Source organism: Phalangium opilio, unplaced genomic scaffold (genome assembly GCF_054372755.1).
Source record: "Phalangium opilio isolate 3A_F unplaced genomic scaffold, DU_Popi_V2 ptg000011l_1, whole genome shotgun sequence".
NCBI lineage: Eukaryota > Metazoa > Arthropoda > Arachnida > Opiliones > Phalangiidae > Phalangium > Phalangium opilio.
In genome coordinates, this window is record NW_028324147.1 from 9,495,966 (window position 1) to 9,513,278 (window position 17,313).

Consider the following 17,313-nt stretch of genomic DNA (forward strand, 5'->3'; position numbering starts at 1 on the left):
CCTCTTTGCCTCTACTGAGGGAGCGTTTGTAGGCGCGATACTGAAATTCCCCCGCTAGGGGGATGGAATCGAGGTAAGAGATATAAGCCTATGACGTGCCAAGAATAGGTTTGCCCTCTCCCTATAGAGACGAAGTATTAAAATCCATATTATGTAGTGAAATTAAAAGTTGCGTTTACACTATATACATATAAATGTAGTAAAGCTGAATTTAAAAGTAAACACCAAATTTGAAATGTTAATATAAAAGATGTTCTTGGAATATTGAGATGAAATAGAGCTTTATAGCTACACAACTACTAAAAGAATCGTAATGCCGAAAAATATTTAAAATATTTCCATTTAATATTCTGCAAAAAGGAAATGTTATCGTTTTGTAAGAGATCTTATCATCCTACTCGCTTTATATTAACTATGATATGCGTGTAGTGTTTCGATTCGGATGCAATCTTCATTACTCGTTCTATATAAACTCTCACTTGTGTCATTACATAGAAATAAGTTTATCTTAAATAATTAAATAAATATAATTATTTTTAATTATTTTAATCTTCAATAATTAACATAAATAATAGTTAAATCGTTTAAAATAAAGTTATTCGTATTATCTTTTGAAACTTTTCTAATATTGACGTTTAAAGTGAAGGGTACCCCTCTTGCCCGCTTTCTTCAAATTTTGGGGTATATATACGATTCGTTTCCATTGTAATACTAGATAAAAACGCATTCGCGTGAACCCTTGGTGGAAGCCCTGCCCTGGGGAGGCTAGACGTTTCTCGTAACCCTAGCCGATCGTCGCGTATATCTTAAAACCGAACGATAACGATGGACAAGAAGCCGGAATGGACAAAGACTTGAAGATGGTGGTGCATAGACGCTGGTGGCAATGTGGGATTGATTAAGAACAGAAGATGGTGGTGCATAGAAGCTGGTGTCAATGTGGGATTGACGTAGAACAGAAGATGGGGGTGCTTGGAAGCCAGCACGTACAGGCTAGTGTCCATGTGGGATGGACAAAGACTAGCAGATTGTGGTCCTTAGAAGCCAGTTAGTAAAGACTGGTGTTGGTAGATGAAAGGCCAAATTTCCGTGAATCGCGAACGCGTTCCGGAAATCGGGTATTTGTTTGCTCCGATTTGTAAACTGCGAACGCGGTCACGTGGGGTCTGACAGACAGACAGACACACACACAGACAGACACGGCCGGTGTAATACCTCTCCGTGACGTCATCGTCACTCGGAGAGGTAACAAGTCGGGAAAGCCAAAATATTACCTCTCCGAGTGGAGATGACTATCACTACCCTTTAAACAACCTAAATATATGCATCTATCGCTTTTTTTAATTCTTTGCAAGTGCAGGAATTCAATTTTAAAATAGTCAATTGTTCAAGCCTTTTCAATATCTCTCAATTGCTGGGGAAACTCTACTCTCTCGCTATACCTCAACCGTATTCTTAGTCTACCAGTATGATTTGTAACATTTGTCCATATCAAAGCTGAATCATACCTCGCCACACAAAAAGCAAATGTCCCCAAAACATGGAAGCCACAACCCAATCACACATAAGCTAGGCTCCCACTTAATCAAAATAATTATTAAACAGTTAAATACTCACAAAGATTGGCAAAATCAATCTCCTTCAGTGATACGTAGCGCTTAAATATATTATTTTCCGAACAAAATTAATCGAGCAAATTTAACGCTTAACTTCTGCTCTTGAAATTCTATCAAAGAGTGATTCAACTGTTTAAAAAAAGGTTTTTTTCGCAAATAGGGCGCTATCATATCAACCGCAATTCCGTCATATTTAAAAAATATACATTGCCAACACTTTTTTAGACACAATAGTGGACGTTTTAGCCTCATTTAAAACATGTAAAACAATATCTCATCTACAAATAGCTTACACATGTCTTTTTTACCAATACCTAGCCGTTTGGATTTTTCTAAAGCAATGTTCTATATTCTTCATTTTTGAAAATATATTTTTAAGCGTTTATAATGATTACTCTCTACACCTACACTAATCTTACACAAACACAAGGAGTAGAAATCCACTAGTGGAAGCGGTGTTTTTATTGAAAATATATATTTTTAAGGGTTTATTATGATTACGCTCTACAGCTACACTAATCTTACACAAACAAGGAGTACTATAAACCCACTACTGGAAGCGGTATTTTTATTCAAACGTAAAACAATTTCGCTTAAGTTTATCATGTCTCTATCACTCCTAGGTAACTGTATGCAGAGGATTTTACGGCATTGTAACTCAAATTCATCTGATTATTATTTAACAAGGTTAAATCTAACTGGGAGTAAGATGAAAGGAGTAGAAGCTTATCTGTCTTAGGAAATATGAAATTTTAATTCTCAGTTCGTTAAATCATAAGTTTATAACGAAAAAACGCGGAAGGGGAAACCGAGCAGACAAAAGCGATTTTTGGGGGTAGAAGGCTAGGAGCGCCATCTGTCGTCCGTGCCAAAGTTGAACTTCCTCTCGAAACGCAATGAGAAAGTGCATAAAATAATGCCATCAGCTATTTAACTGCGTCGATATATTTAACGACTTGACCCATGACATGCCCTTAACACTGGCTTCTATGAATCCTATTTATTCTTGGATGCTAGGAAACTTGGTAGACGTAACAGTCTGTACCAAGTACCCAAGCATCCTTCTATAAACGCCTGGCAACATTGTGGTACGCATGGTACAACTAAAATATGGGATGTGTATTTATCTTTCGACTCACTCAATCGCTTACACACTTACAGAGATACGAAGTATTGAAATCCATATTATGTAGTGAAATTAAAGGTTGCGTTTACGCTATATATAAATGTAGTAAAGCTGAATTAAAAAGTAAACACCAAATTTGAAATGTTAATATCAAAAGATGTTCTTGGAATATTGAGATGAAACAGAGCTTTATAGCTACACAACTACTAAAAGAATCGTAATGCCGAAAAATATTAAAAATATTTCCATTTAATATTCTGCAAAAAGGAAATGTTATCGTTTTGTAAGAGATCTTATCATCCTACTCGCTTTATATTAACTTTGATATGCGTGTTTCGATTCAGATGTAATCTTCATTACTCGTTCTATATAAACTCTCACTTGTGTCACTTCAAAGAAATAAGTTTATCTTAAATAATTAATTAAATATAAATGATATTAATTATTTTAATCGCCAGTAAATAACTTTAAAAATAGTTAAATCGTTTTAAATAAAGTTGATCCTATTATCTTTCGAAACTTTGCTAATATTGACGTTTAAAGTGAAGGGTACCCTTCTTGCCCGCTTTCTTCAAATTTTGGGGTATATATACGATCCGTTTCCATTATAATAATAGATAAAAACGCATTCGCGTGAACCTTTGGTGGAAGCCCTGCCATTGGGAGGCTAGACGTTTCTCGTAACCCTAGCTGATCGCCGCGTATATCTTAAAACCAAATAATAGATAAAAACGCATTCGCGTGAACCGATGGTGGAAGCCCTGCCATTGGGAGGCTAGACGTTTCTCGTAACCCTAGCCGCTCGCCGCGTATATCTTGAAACCAAACGATGACGAAGGAAGAGAAGCCAGAATGGACTGACTGGCGTCCATGTGGAATGGACAAAGACCTGAAGATGGTGGTACAAAGAAGCTGGTGTCAATGTGGAATTGACGAAGAACAGAAGATAGTGGTGCATAGAAGCTGGTGTCAATGTGGAATTGACGAAGAACAGAAGATGGTAGTGCATAGAAGCTGGTGTCAATGTGGAATTGACGAAGAACAGAAGATGGTGGTGCATAAAAGCTGGAGTCAAAGTGAAATTGACGAAGAACAGAAGTTGGTGGTGCTTGGAAGCAAGCACGTACAGACTAGTGTCCATGTGGGATGGACAAAGACTAGCAGATTGTGGTCCTTAGACGCCAGTTAGTAAAGACTGGTGTTGGTAGATGAATGACCAAATTTCCGTGAACCGCGAACGCGTTCCGGAAATCGGGTATTTGTTTGCTCCGATTTGTAAACTGCGAACGCGGTCACGTGGGGTCTGACAGACAGACAGACACACACACACACAGACACACAGACACACAGACAGACACGGCCGGTGTAATACCTCTCCGTGACATACGTCACTCGGAGAGGTAAAAACTATGACGCATTTAAAGTTAAAAACGTAGATTTAAAACTTGGCTGAAAAAGGACGGTGGTAAGAAAGTGTCTGGCCCATTAGCTGAGTTGGTTAGAGCGTCGTGCTAATAACGCGAAGGTCGTGGGTTCGATCCCCCATGGGCTATAGGTACTGTTTTTTCTTTGGAAATAATTAAAGTTTTGGCTTTATTTTAATATATTTGATTTTTTGGAAAGCGTATTAAGAGTGTGGCCCATTAGCTCAGTTGGTTAGAGCGTCGTGCTAATAACGCGAAGGTCGTGGCTTCGATACCCCCATGGGCCATAGGTACAGTTTTTTCTTCGAAATCTGTAACGTTTTGGCTTCATTTTAATATATTTGATATCTTGGAAAGCGTGTTAAGTGCGTGGCCCATTAGCTCAGTTGGTTAGAGCGTCGTGCTAATAACGCGAAGGTCGTGGGTTCGATCCCCCCATGGGCCATAGGTACTGTTTTTTCTTCGAAATCTGTAACGTTTTGGCTTCATTTTAATATATTTGATATCTTGGAAAGCATATGAACTGTGTGGCCCACTAGCTCATTTGGTTAGAGCGTCGTGCTAATAACGCGAAGGTCGTGGGTTCGATACCCCCATGGGCCATAGGTACAGTTTTTTCTTCGAAATCTGTAACGTTTTGGCTTCATTTTAATATATTCGATATCTTGGAAAGCATATTAAACGTGTGGCCCATTAGCTCAGTTGGTTAGAGCGTCGTGCTATTAACGCGAAGGTCGTGGGTTTGATCCCCCCATGGGCCGCAGGTACTGCTTTTTCTTTGGAAATCCGTAAAGTTTTGGCTTCATTTTAATATATGTGATATCTTGGAAAGCGTATTAAGATTGTGGCCCATTAGCTCAGTTGGTTAGAGCGTCGTGCTAATAACGCGAAGGTCGTGGGTTCGATCCCCCCATGGGCCATAGGTACTGTTTTTTCTTTGGAAATTCTTAAAGTTTTGGCTTCATTTTAATATATTTGATATCTTGGAAAACGTGTTGAGTGCGTGGCCCATTAGCACAGTTGGTTAGAGCGTCGTGCTAATAACGCGAAGGTCGTGGGTTCGATCCCCCCATGGGCCATAGGTACAGTTTTTTCTTCGAAATCTCTAACGTTTGGGCTTCATTTTAATATATTTCATAACTTGGAAAGCGTATTAAGCGTGTGGCCCATTAGCTCAGTTGGTTAGAGCGACGTGCTAATAACGCGAAGGTCGTGGGTTCGATACCCCCATGGGCCATAGGTACAGTTTTTTCTTCGAAATCTGTAACGTTTTGGCTTCATTTTAATATATTTGATATCTTGGAAAGCATATTAAGTGTTTGGCCCGTTAGCTCAGTTAGTTAGAGCGTCGTGCTAATAACGCGAAGGTCGTGGGTTCGATCCTCCCATGGGCCATAGGTACTGTTTTTTCTTCAAAATCTGTAACGTTTTGGCTTCATTTTAATATATTTGATATCTTGGAAAGCATATTAAGTGTTTGGCCCATTAGCTCAGTTGGTTAGAGCGTCGTGCTAATAACGCGAAGGTCGTGGGTTCGATCCCCCCATGGGCCATAGGTACAGTTTTTTCATCGAAATCTGTAACGTTTTGGCTTCATTTTAATATATTTGATATCTTGGTAAGCGTATGAACTGTGTGGCCCATTAGCTCAGTTGGTTAGAGCGTCGTGCTAATAACGCGAAGGTCGTGGGTTCGATCCCCCCATGGGCCATAGGTACTGTTTTTTCTTTGGAAATCCTTAAAGTTTTGGCTTCATTTTAATATATTTGATATCTTGGAAAACGTGTTGAGTGCGTGGCCCATTAGCACAGTTGGTTAGAGCGTCGTGCTAATAACGCGAAGGTCGTGGGTTCGATCCCCCCATGGGCCATAGGTACAGTTTTTTCTTCGAAATCTGTAACGTTTGGGCTTCATTTTAATATATTTCATAACTTGGAAAGCGTGTTAAGCGTGTGGCCCATTAGCTCAGTTGGTTAGAGCGTCGTGCTAATAACGCGAAGGTCGTGGGTTCGATCCCCCCATGGGCCATAGGTACTGTTTTTTCTTTGGAAATCCGTAAAGTTTTGGCTTCATTTTAATATATTTGATATCTTGGAAAGCGTATGAACCGTGTGGCCCATTAGCTCAGTTGGTTAGAGCGTCGTGCTAATAACGCGAAGGTCGTGGGTTCGATCCCCACTTGGGCCATAGGTGCTGTATTTTCTTTGGAAATCCGTAAAGTTTTGGCTTCATTTTAATATATTTGATATCTTGGAAAGCAAATTAAGAGTGTGTCCCATTAGCTCAGTTGGTTAGAGCGTCGTGCTAAAAACGCGAAGGTCGTGGGTTCGTTCCCCCCATGGTCTATAGGTACTGTTTTTTCTTTGGAAATCCGTAAAGTTTGGCTTCATTATAATATATTTGATATCTTGGAAAGCATATCAGGTGTGTGGCCATTAGCTCAGTTGGTTAGAGCGTCGTGCTAAAAACGCGAAGGTCGTGGGTTCAATCCCACCATGGGCCATAGGTACTGTTTTTTCTTTGGAAATCCGTAAAAATTTGGCTTCATTTTAATATATTTAATATCTTGGAAAGCAAATTAAGAGTGTGTCCCATTAGCTCAGTTGGTTAGAGCGTTGTGCTAAAAACGCGAAGGTCGTGGGTTCGTTCCCCCCATGGTCTATAGGTACTGTTTTTTCTTTGGAAATCCGTAAAGTTTGGCTTCATTTTAATATTTTCGATATCTTGGAAACCGTTTTAATAGCGTGTAGCATTAGCTCAGTTGGTTAGAGCGTCGTGCTAATAACGCGAAGGTCGTGGGTTCGATCCCCCATGGCCCATAGGTACTGTTTTTTCTTTGGAAATCCGTAAAGTTTTGGCTTCATTTTAATATATTTGATATCTTGGAAAGCATATCAAGTGTGGATCCCATTAGCTCAGTTGGCTAGAACGTCGTGCTAATAACGCGAAGGTCGTGGGTTCGATCCCCCCATGGGCCATAGGTACTGTTTTTTCTTTGGAAATCCGTAAAGTTTTGGCTTCATTTTAATATATTTGATATCTTGGAAAGCATGTTAAGTGTGTGGCCCATTAGCTCAGTTGGTTAGAGCGTCGTGCTAATAACGCGAAGGTCGTGGGTTCGATCTCCCCATGGGCCAAAGGTGCTGTTTTTTCTTTGGAAATCCTTAAAGTTTTGGCTTCATTTTAATATTTTCGATATCTTGGAAACCGTTTTAATAGCGTGTCCCATTAGCTCAGTTGGTTAGAGCGTCGTGCTAATAACGCGAAGTTCGTGGGTTCGATCCCCCTATGGGCCATAGGTACTGTTTTTTCTTTGGAAATGCGTAAAAATTTGGCTTCATTTTAATATATTTAATATCTTGGAAAGCATATGAACTGTGTGGCCCATTAGCTCAGTTGGTTAGAGCGTCGTGCTAATAACGCGAAGGTCGTGGGTTCGATCCCCCATGGCCCATAGGTACTGTTTTTTCTTTGGAAATCCGTAAAGTTTTGGCTTCATTTTAATATATTTGATATCTTGGAAAGCAAATTAAGTGTGTGGCCCATTAGCTCAGTTGGTTAGAGCGTCGTGCTAATAACGCGAAGGTCGTGGGTTCGTTCCCCCCATGGGCCATAGGTACTGTTTTTTCTTTGGAAATCCGTAAAGTTTTGGCTTCATTTTAATATATTTGATATCTTGGAAAGCAAATTAAGAGTGTGTCCCATTAGCTCAGTTGGTTAGAGCGTCGTGCTAAAAACGCGAAGGTCGTGGGTTCGTTCCCCCCATGGTCTATAGGTACTGTTTTTTCTTTGGAAATCCGTAAAGTTTGGCTTCATTATAATATATTTGATATCTTGGAAAGCATATCAGGTGTGTGGCAAATTAGCTCAGTTGGTTAGAGCGACGTGCTAAAAACGCGAAGGTCGTGGGTTCGATCCCCCCATGGCCCATAGGTACTGTTTTTTCTTTGGAAATCCGTAAAGTTTTGGCTTCATTTTAATATATTTGATATCTTGGAAAGCGAATTAAGTGTGTGGCCCATTAGCTCAGTTGGTTAGAGCGTCGTGCTAATAACGCGACGGTCGTGGGTTCGTTCCCCCCATGGGCCATAGGTACTGTTTTTTCTTTGGAAATCCGTAAAGTTTTGGCTTCATTTTAATATATTTGATATCTTGGAAAGCAAATTAAGAGTGTGTCCCATTAGCTCAGTTGGTTAGAGCGACGTGCTAAAAACGCGAAGGTCGTGGGTTCGATCCCCCCATGGCCCATAGGTACTGTTTTTTCTTTGGAAATCCGTAAAGTTTTGGCTTCATTTTAATATATTTGATATCTTGGAAAGCAAATTAAGTGTGTGGCCCATTAGCTCAGTTGGTTAGAGCGTCGTGCTAATAACGCGAAGGTCGTGGGTTCGTTCCCCCCATGGGCCATAGATACTGTTTTTTCTTTGGAAATCCGTAAAGTTTTGGCTTCATTTTAATATATTTGATATCTTGGAAAGCAAATTAAGTGTGTGGCCCATTAGCTCAGTTGGTTAGAGCGTCGTGCTAATAACGCGAAGGTCGTGGGTTCGATCCCCCCATGGGCCATAGATACTGTTTTTACCTCTCCGAGTGACGTATGTCACGGAGAGGTTCTAATTTCGACGTGTCTGTGTGTCTGTCTGTGTGTCTGTCTGTCCGTTGTTACACCCACGTGACCGCGTTCGCAGTTTGCAAATCGGAGCAAACGTGTATTCAATTTCCAGACCGCATTTACAGTCCCGGAAATTGTATTCGACTTACAGGCTATTACTCCATTGCCTGTTTAACAACTCTGTTCATTTGTCCACCCCACATGGACAGTAGTCTGAACTTATTGGCTTCTAAACACCACCATCTGCTAGTCTTTTGCCCATTCCACATGGACAACAGTCTGTACTTACTGGCTTCTAAACACCACCACCTTCTCGTCTTTGTCCATTCCACATGGACACCAGTCTGTACTTACTGGCTTCTAAACACCACCATCTTCTATTCTTTGTCCATCCCACATGGACACCAGTCTGCACACCTGGCTTCTAACACCACCATCATCCTCAAGGTTAAGACATACGCGGCGATCGGCTAGGGTTACGAGAAACGTCTAGCCTTCCATTGACGGGGTCTTCCGCCAAGGTTCACGCAATTGCGATGTTCTTATCCATAGCTGCGATTCGAAACCCTTATATACTACCTATTTGAGTAAGGCGACGCAACGGGCGTATGCTTCATTTCAAACGCCAATATTAGTCAGGTCTCTCAAGAATGTTTAATTGTTCTTTATCAAAACGATGTAACGCTCAATAAGGCAAACAACTGACGAAGAAAATATTTAATATTAATTATATTTATTTTAATATTTAAGATAATCTTGTTTCTCAACTCAAAATTAATACGGAAAGAGTTAAAAAGCAGCTTATGTTTTTGTCTGTGTGTGTCCGTCCATTGTTACACTAGTGCGTCGCGTTAGCAGTTAGCCTTGTTTTGATGTGTAAAGAAATCCTACAGAACCTTAATATTCCCTTTTTCCATAATATAAAGTGAATATGTGGAAGTATTTTTCGTAATTATGATGCATTTAGTACTTTTGTAGCTTTAAAGCTCTGTTTCATTTTGATATTCCAAAGATTTTTTTTAATATTGTTATTTGAAATGGCTGTTTATATATTACTTAAGCTATACTACATCTGTATATAGAATAATCCTTGGTTTAGTGATTACATGAAGAAAACTAAGACCAAGACTCCGGCGGGCGTAACAAGCGCGCATTATCCGCAATAGGATTTTTGAAACAAAGAGTAAATAATTGAGGCCTGAGGTGATGTAAACTTTTGGCTTTGATTTTCGTGTCTGAAATGAAGAGACATTAACGGTTCAGAGTGAGCCGAAAGTTAAATACACTCTTAAATAATCAGGTTAAGATTTTATAATAGAAGAAAAGAAGAAAAGATGGTGGCAATTAGATTAGTAAAAGGGCTTATGGTAAACGGGTAGTAGGTACAGACTTATTATTCCATTTATGGTGCGCATTGACTATTAGTGCGTCCAGCTACAATTTAGCTTTGGTGTTATTTAACCTTAACATTCATGTTGGCAAACTAAGAATATTGTTGAGGTGAGACGAGGCGATAGTGTTTACACTGCAAACCAGTTGTGAATGTAGCTATCAGAATATACGGTAAACAGCTGAAGCGTAGACTTCATTTCCTGTTCTTTTCCCCATTGACTGATTCCCATGTGTCCAAGATTTGGATGTAAAATGTCGTCTGCTTTACTGTACATTCGCTATGTTTGGAATACTGCTTCGATATTTCGTAAATTTTTACTTCAAAAAAGTGAAATAATTCCATATCTAGGTAAATAAGTTTGTAGTAGTAGACCTCTTGATTCGGAGAGGTAATATTTTGGTTTTCCCAACTTGTTTCTTTCGAAATCCGTAAAGTTTTGGCTTCATTTTAATATATTTGATATCTTGGAAAGCATGTTAAGTGTGTGGCCCATTAGCTCAGTTGGTTAGAGCGTCGTGCTAATAACGCGAAGGTCGTGGGTTCGATCTCCCCATGGGGCAAAGGTGCTGTTTTTTCTTTGGAAATCCTTAAAGTTTTGGATTCATTTTAATATTTTCGATATCTTGGAAACCGTTTTAATAGCGTGTCCCATTAGCTCAGTTGGTTAGAGCGTCGTGCTAATAACGCGAAGGTGGAGGGTTCGATCCCCCTATGGGCCATAGGTACTGTTTTTTCTTTGGAAATCCGTAAAAATTTGGCTTCATTTTAATATATTTGATATCTTGTAAAGCGTATGAACTGTGTGGCCCATTAGCTCAGTTGGTTAGAGCGTCATGCTAATAACGCGAAGGTCGTGGGTTCGATCCCCCCATGGGCCATAGAAACTGTTTTTTCTTTGGAAATCCGTAAAGTTTTGGCTTCATTTTAATATATTTGATATCTTGGAAAGCGTATCAAGTGTGTGGCCCATTAGCTCAGTTGGTATGAGCGTCGTGCTAATAACGCGAAGGTCGTGGGTTCGATCCCCCCATGGGCCATAGGTACTGTTTTTTCTTTGGAAATCCGTAAAGTTTTGGCTTCATTTTAATATATTTGATATCTTGGAAAGCATGTTAAGTGTGTGGCCCATTAGCTCAGTTGGTTAGAGCGTCGTGCTAATAACGCGAAGGTCGTGGGTTCGATCTCCCCATGGGCCAAAGGTGCTGTTTTTTTTTGGAAATCCTTAAAGTTTTGGCTTCATTTTAATATTTTCGATATCTTGGAAACCGTTTTAATAGCGTGTCCCATTAGCTCAGTTGGTTAGAGCGTCGTGCTAATAACGCGAAGGTCGTGGGTTCGATCCCCCTATGGGCCATAGGTACTGTTTTTTCTTTGGAAATCCGTAAAAATTTGGCTTCATTTTAATATATTTAATATCTTGGAAAGAGTATGAACTGTGTGGCCCATTAGCTCAGATGGTTAGAGCGTCGTGCTAATGACGCGAAGGTCGTGGGTTCGATCCCCCCATGGCCCATAGGTACTGTTTTTTCTTTGGAAATCCGTAAAGTTTTGGCTTCATTTTAATATATTTGATATCTTGGAAAGCAAATTAAGTGTGTGGCCCATTAGCTCAGTTGGTTAGAGCGTCGTGCTAATAACGCGAAGGTCGTGGGTTCGTTCCCCCCATGGGCCATAGGTACTGTTTTTTCTTTGGAAATCCGTAAAGTTTTGGCTTCATTTTAATATATTTGACATCTTGGAAAGCAAATTAAGAGTGTGTCCCATTAGCTCAGTTGGTTAGAGCGTCGTGCTAAAAACGCGAAGGTCGTGGGTTCGTTCCCCCCGTGGTCTATAGGTACTGTTTTTTCTTTGGAAATCCGTAAAGTTTGGCTTCATTATAATATATTAGATATCTTGGAAAGCGTATCAGGTGTGTGGCCCATTAGCTCAGTTGGTTAGAGCGACGTGCTAAAAACGCGAAGGTCGTGGGTTCGATCCCCCATGGCCCATAGGTACTGTTTTTTCTTTGGAAATCCGTAAAGTTTTGGCTTCATTTTAATATATTTGATATCTTGGAAAGCGTATCAAGTGTGTGGCCCATTAGCTCAGTTGGTATGAGCGTCGTGCTAATAACGCGAAGGTCGTGGGTTCGATCTCCCCATGGCCCATAGGTACTGTTTTTTCTTTGGAAATCCGTAAAGTTTTGGCTTCATTTTAATATATTTGATATCTTGGAAAGCGTATCAAGTGTGTGGCCCATTAGCTCAGTTGGTATGAGCGTCGTGCTAATAACGCGAAGGTCGTGGGTTCGATCCCCCCATGGGCCATAGGTACTGTTTTTTCTTTGGAAATCCGTAAAGTTTTGGCTTCATTTTAATATATTTGATATCTTGGAAAGCATGTTAAGTGTGTGGCCCATTAGCTCAGTTGGTTAGAGCGTCGTGCTAATAACGCGAAGGTCGTGGGTTCGATCTCCCCATGGGCCAAAGGTGCTGTTTTTTCTTTGGAAATCCTTAAAGTTTTGGCTTCATTTTAATATTTTCGATATCTTGGAAACCGTTTTAATAACGTGTCCCATTAGCTCAGTTGGTTAGAGCGTCGTGCTAATAACGCGAAGGTCGTGGGTTCGATCCCCCTATGGGCCATAGGTACTGTTTTTTCTTTGGAAATGCGTAAAAATTTGGCTTCATTTTTATATATTTGATATCTTGGAAAGCATATCAAGTGTGGATCCCATTAGCTCAGTTGGTTAGAACGTCGTGCTAATAACGCGAAGGTCATGGGTTCGATACCCCCATGGGCCATAGGTACTGTTTTTTCTTTGGAAATTCGTAAAGTTTTGGCTTCATTTTAATATATTTGATATCTTGGAAAGCAAATTAAGTGTGTGGCCCATTAGCTCAGTTGGTTAGAGCGTCGTGCTAATAACGCGAAGGTCGTGGGTTCGTTCCCCCCCATGGGCCATAGGTACTGTTTTTTCTTTGGAAATCCGTAAAGTTTTGGCTTCATTTTAATATATTTGATATCTTGGAAAGCGAATTAAGTGTGTGGCCCATTAGCTCAGTTGGTTAGAGCGTCGTGCTAATAACGCGAAGGTCGTGGGTTCGATCCCCCCATGGGCCATAGATACTGTTTTTTCTTTGGAAATCCGTAAAGTTTTGGCTTCATTTTAATATATTTGATATCTTGGAAAGCATGTTATGTGTGAGGCCCATTAGCTCAGTTGGTTAGAGCGTCGTGATAATAACGCGAAGGTCGTGGGTTCGATCTCCCCATGGGCCAAAGGTGCTGTTTTTTCTTTGGAAATCCTTAAAGTTTTGGCTTCATTTTAATATTTTCGATATCTTGGAAACCGTTTTAATAACGTGTCCCATTAGCTCAGTTGGTTAGAGCGTCGTGCTAATAACGCGAAGGTCGTGGGTTCGATCCCCCTATGGGCCATAGGTACTGTTTTTTCTTTGGAAATGCGTAAAAATTTGGCTTCATTTTTATATATTTGATATCTTGGAAAGCATATCAAGTGTGGATCCAATTAGCTCAGTTGGTTAGAACGTCGTGCTAATAACGCGAAGGTCATGGGTTCGATACCCCCATGGGCCATAGGTACTGTTTTTTCTTTGGAAATTCGTAAAGTTTTGGCTTCATTTTAATATATTTGATATCTTGGAAAGCAAATTAAGTGTGTGGCCCATTAGCTCAGTTGGTTAGAGCGTCGTGCTAATAACGCGAAGGTCGTGGGTTCGTTCCCCCCCATGGGCTATAGGTACTGTTTTTTCTTTGGAAATCCGTAAAGTTTTGGCTTCATTTTAATATATTTGATATCTTGGAAAGCGAATTAAGTGTGTGGCCCATTAGCTCAGTTGGTTAGAGCGTCGTGCTAATAACGCGAAGGTCGTGGGTTCGATCCCCCCATGGGCCATAGATACTGTTTTTTCTTTGGAAATCCGTAAAGTTTTGGCTTCATTTTAATATATTTGATATCTTGGAAAGCATGTTATGTGTGAGGCCCATTAGCTCAGTTGGTTAGAGCGTCGTGATAATAACGCGAAGGTCGTGGGTTCGATCTCCCCATGGGCCAAAGGTGCTGTTTTTTCTTTGGAAATCCTTAAAGTTTTGGCTTCATTTTAATATTTTCGATATCTTGGAAACCGTTTTAATAGCGTGTCCCATTAGCTCAGTTGGTTAGAGCGTCGTGCTAATAACGCGAAGGTGGAGGGTTCGATCCCCCTATGGGCCATAGGTACTGTTTTTTCTTTGGAAATCCGTAAAAATTTGGCTTCATTTTAATATATTTAATATCTTGGAAAGCATATGAACTGTGTGGCCCATTAGCTCAGTTGGTTAGAGCGTGGTGCTAATAACGCGAAGGTCGTGGGTTCGTTCCCCCCATGGGCCATAGGTACTGTTTTTTCTTTGGAAATCCGTAAAGTTTTGGCTTCATTTTAATATATTTGATATCTTGGAAAGCAAATTAAGAGTGTGTCCCATTAGCTCAGTTGGTTAGAGCGTCGTGCTAAAAACGCGAAGGTCGTGGGTTCGTTCCCCCCATGGTCTATAGGTACTGTTTTTTCTTTGGAAATCCGTAAAGTTTGGCTTCATTATAATATATTTGATATCTTGGAAAGCATATCAGGTGTGTGGCAAATTAGCTCAGTTGGTTAGAGCGACGTGCTAAAAACGCGAAGGTCGTGGGTTCGATCCCCCCATGGCCCATAGGTACTGTTTTTTCTTTGGAAATCCGTAAAGTTTTGGCTTTATTATAATATATTTGATATCTCGGAACGCAAATTAAGTGTGTGGCCCATTAGCTCAGTTGGTTAGAGCGTCGTACTAATAACGCGAAGGTCGTGGGTTCGTTCCCCCCATGGGCCATAGGTACTGTTTTTTCTTTGGAAATCCGTAAAGTTTTGGCTTCATTTTAATATATTTGATATCTTGGAAAGCAAATTAAGTGTGTGGCCCATTAGCTCAGTTGGTTAGAGCGTCGTGCTAATAACGCGAAGGTCGTGGGTTCGTTCCCCCCATGGCCATAGATACTGTTTTTTCTTTGGAAATCCGTAAAGTTTTGGCTTCATTTTAATATATTTGATATCTTGGAAAGCAAATTAAGTGTGTGGCCCATTAGCTCAGTTGGTTAGAGCGTCGTGCTAATAACGCGAAGGTCGTGGGTTCGATCCCCCCATGGGCCATAGATACTGTTTTTTCTTTGGAAATCCGTAAAGTTTTGGCTTCATTTTAATATATTTGATATCTTGGAAAGCATGTTAAGTGTGTGGCCCATTAGCTCAGTTGGTTAGAGCGTCGTGATAATAACGCGAAGGTCGTGGGTTCGATCCCCCCATGGGCCATAGATACTGTTTTTTCTTTGGAAATCCGTAAAGTTTTGGCTTCATTTTAATATATTTGATATCTTGGAAAGCATGTTAAGTGTGTGGCCCATTAGCTCAGTTGGTTAGAGCGTCGTGATAATAACGCGAAGGTCGTGGGTTCGATCTCCCCATGGGCCAAAGGTGCTGTTTTTTCTTTGGAAATCCTTAAAGTTTTGGCTTCATTTTAATATTTTCGATATCTTGGAAACCGTTTTAATAGCGTGTCCCATTAGCTCAGTTGGTTAGAGCGTCGTGCTAATAACGCGAAGGTGGAGGGTTCGATCCCCCTATGGGCCATAGGTACTGTTTTTTCTTTGGAAATTCTTAAAAATTTGGCTTCATTTTAATATATTTAATATCTTGGAAAGCATATGAACTGTGTGGCCCATTAGCTCAGTTGGTTAGAGCGTGGTGCTAATAACGCGAAGGTCGTGGGTTCGTTCCCCCCATGGGCCATAGGTACTGTTTTTTCTTTGGAAATCCGTAAAGTTTTGGCTTCATTTTAATATATTTGATATCTTGGAAAGCAAATTAAGAGTGTGTCCCATTAGCTCAGTTGGTTAGAGCGTCGTGCTAAAAACGCGAAGGTCGTGGGTTCGTTCCCCCCATGGTCTATAGGTACTGTTTTTTCTTTGGAAATCCGTAAAGTTTGGCTTCATTATAATATATTTGATATCTTGGAAAGCAAATTAAGTGTGTGGCCCATTAGCTCAGTTGGTTAGAGCGTCGTGCTAATAGCGCGAAGGTCGTGGGTTCGTTCCCCCCATGGGCCATAGATACTGTTTTTTCTTTGGAAATCCGTAAAGTTTTGGCTTCATTTTAATATATTTGATATCTTGGAAAGCAAATTAAGTGTGTGGCCCATTAGCTCAGTTGGTTAGAGCGTCGTGCTAATAACGCGAAGGTCGTGGGTTCGATCCCCCCATGGGCCATAGATACTGTTTTTTCTATGGAAATCCGTAAAGTTTTGGCTTCATTTTAATATATTTGATATCTTGGAAAGCATGTTAAGTGTGTGGCCCATTAGCTCAGTTGGTTAGAGCGTCGTGATAATAACGCGAAGGTCGTGGGTTCGATCTCCCCATGGGCCAAAGGTGCTGTTTTTTCTTTGGAAATCCTTAAAGTTTTGGCTTCATTTTAATATTTTCGATATCTTGGAAACCGTTTTAATAGCGTGTCCCATTAGCTCAGTTGGTTAGAGCGTCGTGCTAATAACGCGAAGGTGTAGGGTTCGATCCCCCTATGGGCCATAGGTACTGTTTTTTCTTTGGAAATCCGTAAAAATTTGGCTTCATTTTAATATATTTAATATCTTGGAAAGCAAATGAACTGTGTGGCCCATTAGCCCAGTTGGTTAGAGCGTGGTGCTAATAACGCGAAGGTCGTGGGTTCGATACCCCCATGGGCCATAGGTACTGTTTTTTCTTTGGAAATCCGTAAAGTTTTGGCTTCATTTTAATATATTTGATATCTTGGAAAGCAAATTAAGTGTGTGGCCCATTAGCTCAGTTGGTTAGAGCGTCGTGCTAATAACGCGAAGGTCGTGGGTTCGATCTCCCCATGGGCCAAAGGTGCTGTTTTTTCTTTGGAAATCCTTAAAGTTTTGGCTTCATTTTAATATATTTGATATCTTGGAAAGCATATCAAGTGTGGATCCCATTAGCTCAGTTGGTTAGAACGTCGTGCTAATATCGCGAAGGTCATGGGTTCGATCCCCCTATGGGCCATAGGTACTGTTTTTTCTTTGGAAATCCGTAAAAATTTGGCTTCATTTTAATATATTTAATATCTTGG

At 40.4% G+C, this 17,313-nt stretch overlaps 59 non-coding genes across 59 annotated transcripts; all 59 read left to right on the top strand.

The window, feature by feature from the left end:
* The first annotated feature begins 4,221 nt into the window (after positions 1-4,221).
* TRNAI-AAU (transfer RNA isoleucine (anticodon AAU)) lies at positions 4,222-4,294 on the top strand. The gene has a single exon. It is a non-coding gene; the product is annotated as a tRNA-Ile (tRNA).
* An 85-nt stretch (positions 4,295-4,379) lies between these two features.
* Positions 4,380-4,453, top strand: TRNAI-AAU (transfer RNA isoleucine (anticodon AAU)). Its single transcript has one exon. It is a non-coding gene; the product is annotated as a tRNA-Ile (tRNA).
* Positions 4,454-4,537: 84 nt separating this feature from the next.
* On the top strand, positions 4,538-4,611 carry TRNAI-AAU (transfer RNA isoleucine (anticodon AAU)). Its single transcript has one exon. It is a non-coding gene; the product is annotated as a tRNA-Ile (tRNA).
* An 84-nt stretch (positions 4,612-4,695) lies between these two features.
* Positions 4,696-4,769, top strand: TRNAI-AAU (transfer RNA isoleucine (anticodon AAU)). The gene has a single exon. It is a non-coding gene; the product is annotated as a tRNA-Ile (tRNA).
* Positions 4,770-4,853: 84 nt separating this feature from the next.
* Positions 4,854-4,927, top strand: TRNAN-AUU (transfer RNA asparagine (anticodon AUU)). Its single transcript has one exon. It is a non-coding gene; the product is annotated as a tRNA-Asn (tRNA).
* Positions 4,928-5,012: 85 nt separating this feature from the next.
* TRNAI-AAU (transfer RNA isoleucine (anticodon AAU)) lies at positions 5,013-5,086 on the top strand. The gene has a single exon. It is a non-coding gene; the product is annotated as a tRNA-Ile (tRNA).
* Positions 5,087-5,171: 85 nt separating this feature from the next.
* Positions 5,172-5,245, top strand: TRNAI-AAU (transfer RNA isoleucine (anticodon AAU)). Its single transcript has one exon. It is a non-coding gene; the product is annotated as a tRNA-Ile (tRNA).
* An 84-nt stretch (positions 5,246-5,329) lies between these two features.
* On the top strand, positions 5,330-5,403 carry TRNAI-AAU (transfer RNA isoleucine (anticodon AAU)). Its single transcript has one exon. It is a non-coding gene; the product is annotated as a tRNA-Ile (tRNA).
* An 84-nt stretch (positions 5,404-5,487) lies between these two features.
* Positions 5,488-5,561, top strand: TRNAI-AAU (transfer RNA isoleucine (anticodon AAU)). Its single transcript has one exon. It is a non-coding gene; the product is annotated as a tRNA-Ile (tRNA).
* Positions 5,562-5,645: 84 nt separating this feature from the next.
* On the top strand, positions 5,646-5,719 carry TRNAI-AAU (transfer RNA isoleucine (anticodon AAU)). The gene has a single exon. It is a non-coding gene; the product is annotated as a tRNA-Ile (tRNA).
* An 84-nt stretch (positions 5,720-5,803) lies between these two features.
* On the top strand, positions 5,804-5,877 carry TRNAI-AAU (transfer RNA isoleucine (anticodon AAU)). The gene has a single exon. It is a non-coding gene; the product is annotated as a tRNA-Ile (tRNA).
* An 85-nt stretch (positions 5,878-5,962) lies between these two features.
* TRNAI-AAU (transfer RNA isoleucine (anticodon AAU)) lies at positions 5,963-6,036 on the top strand. The gene has a single exon. It is a non-coding gene; the product is annotated as a tRNA-Ile (tRNA).
* An 84-nt stretch (positions 6,037-6,120) lies between these two features.
* On the top strand, positions 6,121-6,194 carry TRNAI-AAU (transfer RNA isoleucine (anticodon AAU)). The gene has a single exon. It is a non-coding gene; the product is annotated as a tRNA-Ile (tRNA).
* Positions 6,195-6,279: 85 nt separating this feature from the next.
* On the top strand, positions 6,280-6,353 carry TRNAI-AAU (transfer RNA isoleucine (anticodon AAU)). The gene has a single exon. It is a non-coding gene; the product is annotated as a tRNA-Ile (tRNA).
* Positions 6,354-6,596: 243 nt separating this feature from the next.
* TRNAF-AAA (transfer RNA phenylalanine (anticodon AAA)) lies at positions 6,597-6,669 on the top strand. Its single transcript has one exon. It is a non-coding gene; the product is annotated as a tRNA-Phe (tRNA).
* Positions 6,670-7,070: 401 nt separating this feature from the next.
* Positions 7,071-7,146, top strand: TRNAI-AAU (transfer RNA isoleucine (anticodon AAU)). Its single transcript has one exon. It is a non-coding gene; the product is annotated as a tRNA-Ile (tRNA).
* Positions 7,147-7,229: 83 nt separating this feature from the next.
* Positions 7,230-7,303, top strand: TRNAI-AAU (transfer RNA isoleucine (anticodon AAU)). Its single transcript has one exon. It is a non-coding gene; the product is annotated as a tRNA-Ile (tRNA).
* Positions 7,304-7,388: 85 nt separating this feature from the next.
* On the top strand, positions 7,389-7,462 carry TRNAI-AAU (transfer RNA isoleucine (anticodon AAU)). The gene has a single exon. It is a non-coding gene; the product is annotated as a tRNA-Ile (tRNA).
* An 85-nt stretch (positions 7,463-7,547) lies between these two features.
* Positions 7,548-7,620, top strand: TRNAI-AAU (transfer RNA isoleucine (anticodon AAU)). Its single transcript has one exon. It is a non-coding gene; the product is annotated as a tRNA-Ile (tRNA).
* An 85-nt stretch (positions 7,621-7,705) lies between these two features.
* Positions 7,706-7,779, top strand: TRNAI-AAU (transfer RNA isoleucine (anticodon AAU)). The gene has a single exon. It is a non-coding gene; the product is annotated as a tRNA-Ile (tRNA).
* A 402-nt stretch (positions 7,780-8,181) lies between these two features.
* TRNAI-AAU (transfer RNA isoleucine (anticodon AAU)) lies at positions 8,182-8,255 on the top strand. The gene has a single exon. It is a non-coding gene; the product is annotated as a tRNA-Ile (tRNA).
* An 85-nt stretch (positions 8,256-8,340) lies between these two features.
* TRNAF-AAA (transfer RNA phenylalanine (anticodon AAA)) lies at positions 8,341-8,414 on the top strand. The gene has a single exon. It is a non-coding gene; the product is annotated as a tRNA-Phe (tRNA).
* An 85-nt stretch (positions 8,415-8,499) lies between these two features.
* Positions 8,500-8,573, top strand: TRNAI-AAU (transfer RNA isoleucine (anticodon AAU)). Its single transcript has one exon. It is a non-coding gene; the product is annotated as a tRNA-Ile (tRNA).
* Positions 8,574-8,658: 85 nt separating this feature from the next.
* On the top strand, positions 8,659-8,732 carry TRNAI-AAU (transfer RNA isoleucine (anticodon AAU)). The gene has a single exon. It is a non-coding gene; the product is annotated as a tRNA-Ile (tRNA).
* Positions 8,733-10,657: 1,925 nt separating this feature from the next.
* Positions 10,658-10,731, top strand: TRNAI-AAU (transfer RNA isoleucine (anticodon AAU)). Its single transcript has one exon. It is a non-coding gene; the product is annotated as a tRNA-Ile (tRNA).
* An 85-nt stretch (positions 10,732-10,816) lies between these two features.
* Positions 10,817-10,890, top strand: TRNAI-AAU (transfer RNA isoleucine (anticodon AAU)). The gene has a single exon. It is a non-coding gene; the product is annotated as a tRNA-Ile (tRNA).
* Positions 10,891-10,975: 85 nt separating this feature from the next.
* Positions 10,976-11,049, top strand: TRNAI-AAU (transfer RNA isoleucine (anticodon AAU)). The gene has a single exon. It is a non-coding gene; the product is annotated as a tRNA-Ile (tRNA).
* Positions 11,050-11,134: 85 nt separating this feature from the next.
* TRNAI-AAU (transfer RNA isoleucine (anticodon AAU)) lies at positions 11,135-11,208 on the top strand. The gene has a single exon. It is a non-coding gene; the product is annotated as a tRNA-Ile (tRNA).
* An 85-nt stretch (positions 11,209-11,293) lies between these two features.
* Positions 11,294-11,367, top strand: TRNAI-AAU (transfer RNA isoleucine (anticodon AAU)). Its single transcript has one exon. It is a non-coding gene; the product is annotated as a tRNA-Ile (tRNA).
* An 84-nt stretch (positions 11,368-11,451) lies between these two features.
* Positions 11,452-11,525, top strand: TRNAI-AAU (transfer RNA isoleucine (anticodon AAU)). The gene has a single exon. It is a non-coding gene; the product is annotated as a tRNA-Ile (tRNA).
* An 85-nt stretch (positions 11,526-11,610) lies between these two features.
* On the top strand, positions 11,611-11,684 carry TRNAI-AAU (transfer RNA isoleucine (anticodon AAU)). Its single transcript has one exon. It is a non-coding gene; the product is annotated as a tRNA-Ile (tRNA).
* Positions 11,685-11,769: 85 nt separating this feature from the next.
* Positions 11,770-11,843, top strand: TRNAI-AAU (transfer RNA isoleucine (anticodon AAU)). Its single transcript has one exon. It is a non-coding gene; the product is annotated as a tRNA-Ile (tRNA).
* A 401-nt stretch (positions 11,844-12,244) lies between these two features.
* Positions 12,245-12,318, top strand: TRNAI-AAU (transfer RNA isoleucine (anticodon AAU)). Its single transcript has one exon. It is a non-coding gene; the product is annotated as a tRNA-Ile (tRNA).
* An 85-nt stretch (positions 12,319-12,403) lies between these two features.
* TRNAI-AAU (transfer RNA isoleucine (anticodon AAU)) lies at positions 12,404-12,477 on the top strand. Its single transcript has one exon. It is a non-coding gene; the product is annotated as a tRNA-Ile (tRNA).
* Positions 12,478-12,562: 85 nt separating this feature from the next.
* On the top strand, positions 12,563-12,636 carry TRNAI-AAU (transfer RNA isoleucine (anticodon AAU)). Its single transcript has one exon. It is a non-coding gene; the product is annotated as a tRNA-Ile (tRNA).
* An 85-nt stretch (positions 12,637-12,721) lies between these two features.
* On the top strand, positions 12,722-12,795 carry TRNAI-AAU (transfer RNA isoleucine (anticodon AAU)). The gene has a single exon. It is a non-coding gene; the product is annotated as a tRNA-Ile (tRNA).
* Positions 12,796-13,039: 244 nt separating this feature from the next.
* TRNAI-AAU (transfer RNA isoleucine (anticodon AAU)) lies at positions 13,040-13,114 on the top strand. The gene has a single exon. It is a non-coding gene; the product is annotated as a tRNA-Ile (tRNA).
* Positions 13,115-13,199: 85 nt separating this feature from the next.
* Positions 13,200-13,273, top strand: TRNAI-AAU (transfer RNA isoleucine (anticodon AAU)). The gene has a single exon. It is a non-coding gene; the product is annotated as a tRNA-Ile (tRNA).
* An 85-nt stretch (positions 13,274-13,358) lies between these two features.
* On the top strand, positions 13,359-13,432 carry TRNAI-AAU (transfer RNA isoleucine (anticodon AAU)). The gene has a single exon. It is a non-coding gene; the product is annotated as a tRNA-Ile (tRNA).
* Positions 13,433-13,517: 85 nt separating this feature from the next.
* Positions 13,518-13,591, top strand: TRNAI-AAU (transfer RNA isoleucine (anticodon AAU)). Its single transcript has one exon. It is a non-coding gene; the product is annotated as a tRNA-Ile (tRNA).
* A 244-nt stretch (positions 13,592-13,835) lies between these two features.
* On the top strand, positions 13,836-13,910 carry TRNAI-AAU (transfer RNA isoleucine (anticodon AAU)). Its single transcript has one exon. It is a non-coding gene; the product is annotated as a tRNA-Ile (tRNA).
* Positions 13,911-13,995: 85 nt separating this feature from the next.
* TRNAI-AAU (transfer RNA isoleucine (anticodon AAU)) lies at positions 13,996-14,069 on the top strand. Its single transcript has one exon. It is a non-coding gene; the product is annotated as a tRNA-Ile (tRNA).
* An 85-nt stretch (positions 14,070-14,154) lies between these two features.
* TRNAI-AAU (transfer RNA isoleucine (anticodon AAU)) lies at positions 14,155-14,228 on the top strand. The gene has a single exon. It is a non-coding gene; the product is annotated as a tRNA-Ile (tRNA).
* Positions 14,229-14,313: 85 nt separating this feature from the next.
* TRNAI-AAU (transfer RNA isoleucine (anticodon AAU)) lies at positions 14,314-14,387 on the top strand. Its single transcript has one exon. It is a non-coding gene; the product is annotated as a tRNA-Ile (tRNA).
* An 85-nt stretch (positions 14,388-14,472) lies between these two features.
* On the top strand, positions 14,473-14,546 carry TRNAI-AAU (transfer RNA isoleucine (anticodon AAU)). Its single transcript has one exon. It is a non-coding gene; the product is annotated as a tRNA-Ile (tRNA).
* A 402-nt stretch (positions 14,547-14,948) lies between these two features.
* On the top strand, positions 14,949-15,022 carry TRNAI-AAU (transfer RNA isoleucine (anticodon AAU)). The gene has a single exon. It is a non-coding gene; the product is annotated as a tRNA-Ile (tRNA).
* Positions 15,023-15,106: 84 nt separating this feature from the next.
* On the top strand, positions 15,107-15,181 carry TRNAI-AAU (transfer RNA isoleucine (anticodon AAU)). The gene has a single exon. It is a non-coding gene; the product is annotated as a tRNA-Ile (tRNA).
* An 84-nt stretch (positions 15,182-15,265) lies between these two features.
* On the top strand, positions 15,266-15,339 carry TRNAI-AAU (transfer RNA isoleucine (anticodon AAU)). Its single transcript has one exon. It is a non-coding gene; the product is annotated as a tRNA-Ile (tRNA).
* An 85-nt stretch (positions 15,340-15,424) lies between these two features.
* TRNAI-AAU (transfer RNA isoleucine (anticodon AAU)) lies at positions 15,425-15,498 on the top strand. Its single transcript has one exon. It is a non-coding gene; the product is annotated as a tRNA-Ile (tRNA).
* An 85-nt stretch (positions 15,499-15,583) lies between these two features.
* On the top strand, positions 15,584-15,657 carry TRNAI-AAU (transfer RNA isoleucine (anticodon AAU)). The gene has a single exon. It is a non-coding gene; the product is annotated as a tRNA-Ile (tRNA).
* An 85-nt stretch (positions 15,658-15,742) lies between these two features.
* TRNAI-AAU (transfer RNA isoleucine (anticodon AAU)) lies at positions 15,743-15,816 on the top strand. The gene has a single exon. It is a non-coding gene; the product is annotated as a tRNA-Ile (tRNA).
* Positions 15,817-15,901: 85 nt separating this feature from the next.
* TRNAI-AAU (transfer RNA isoleucine (anticodon AAU)) lies at positions 15,902-15,975 on the top strand. Its single transcript has one exon. It is a non-coding gene; the product is annotated as a tRNA-Ile (tRNA).
* A 243-nt stretch (positions 15,976-16,218) lies between these two features.
* Positions 16,219-16,292, top strand: TRNAI-AAU (transfer RNA isoleucine (anticodon AAU)). The gene has a single exon. It is a non-coding gene; the product is annotated as a tRNA-Ile (tRNA).
* An 85-nt stretch (positions 16,293-16,377) lies between these two features.
* TRNAI-AAU (transfer RNA isoleucine (anticodon AAU)) lies at positions 16,378-16,451 on the top strand. The gene has a single exon. It is a non-coding gene; the product is annotated as a tRNA-Ile (tRNA).
* An 85-nt stretch (positions 16,452-16,536) lies between these two features.
* Positions 16,537-16,610, top strand: TRNAI-AAU (transfer RNA isoleucine (anticodon AAU)). The gene has a single exon. It is a non-coding gene; the product is annotated as a tRNA-Ile (tRNA).
* An 85-nt stretch (positions 16,611-16,695) lies between these two features.
* On the top strand, positions 16,696-16,769 carry TRNAI-AAU (transfer RNA isoleucine (anticodon AAU)). Its single transcript has one exon. It is a non-coding gene; the product is annotated as a tRNA-Ile (tRNA).
* An 85-nt stretch (positions 16,770-16,854) lies between these two features.
* On the top strand, positions 16,855-16,928 carry TRNAI-AAU (transfer RNA isoleucine (anticodon AAU)). The gene has a single exon. It is a non-coding gene; the product is annotated as a tRNA-Ile (tRNA).
* Positions 16,929-17,013: 85 nt separating this feature from the next.
* TRNAI-AAU (transfer RNA isoleucine (anticodon AAU)) lies at positions 17,014-17,087 on the top strand. Its single transcript has one exon. It is a non-coding gene; the product is annotated as a tRNA-Ile (tRNA).
* Positions 17,088-17,172: 85 nt separating this feature from the next.
* Positions 17,173-17,248, top strand: TRNAI-AAU (transfer RNA isoleucine (anticodon AAU)). Its single transcript has one exon. It is a non-coding gene; the product is annotated as a tRNA-Ile (tRNA).
* The last annotated feature ends 65 nt before the right edge of the window (positions 17,249-17,313 follow it).